The following is a 640-nucleotide window of genomic DNA, read 5'->3' as shown; positions in this document are numbered from 1 at the left end:
ATCTGCCTATCCATTTTTTTAATTAATTTTATTGAGAAACAAATAGCAATGAGACACTTTCAAAACAGGTGAATAGGACAATTACAATAATTAATGCATTGCACATCGTTGCCTTCCTAGTAGTTATTCATAGTACAAGATGCAGACATGATATCCTGTCCAAACACCTATTAGTACAAATCTTATTTCTTCTTTTTTATGGCAAGGATATTTTATTTTATTTATTTTATTTTTTCCATAATTTTATTGATAAACAAATAGCAATGAGACAGTTTCAAATCAAATTGGTAGGACAGTTTCAATAATTAACACATTGCATACATTCCTCCCAGTGGTTAATTGCTGCACAAGATGCAGACATGATATCCTGTCTACAAACACCATTACAACAAATCACTCTATTCATTAAGGGAATGTAACTATATGTCTATCCTAACCACTTTGAATATACAAATACAAAATGGACATTCATCTGTATATACTTTTTTTGTTAAGTTCCAATATTTGAATATTTTAGGTGTGTTAACTCAGCAAAATAATCTAAAAGAGTTCAGTAGTCCATAATAGTATTGGGTCTTCCGCTTGACTGGCAATGTCAGAAATTGTTGACCTCAGTCCCCTACAGCTCAACATAACAGCA

Source organism: Octodon degus, unplaced genomic scaffold (genome assembly GCF_000260255.1).
Source record: "Octodon degus isolate 3935 unplaced genomic scaffold, OctDeg1.0 scaffold00018, whole genome shotgun sequence".
Lineage (NCBI taxonomy): Eukaryota > Metazoa > Chordata > Mammalia > Rodentia > Octodontidae > Octodon > Octodon degus.
Note: the sequence above shows the minus strand (reverse complement) of the source record.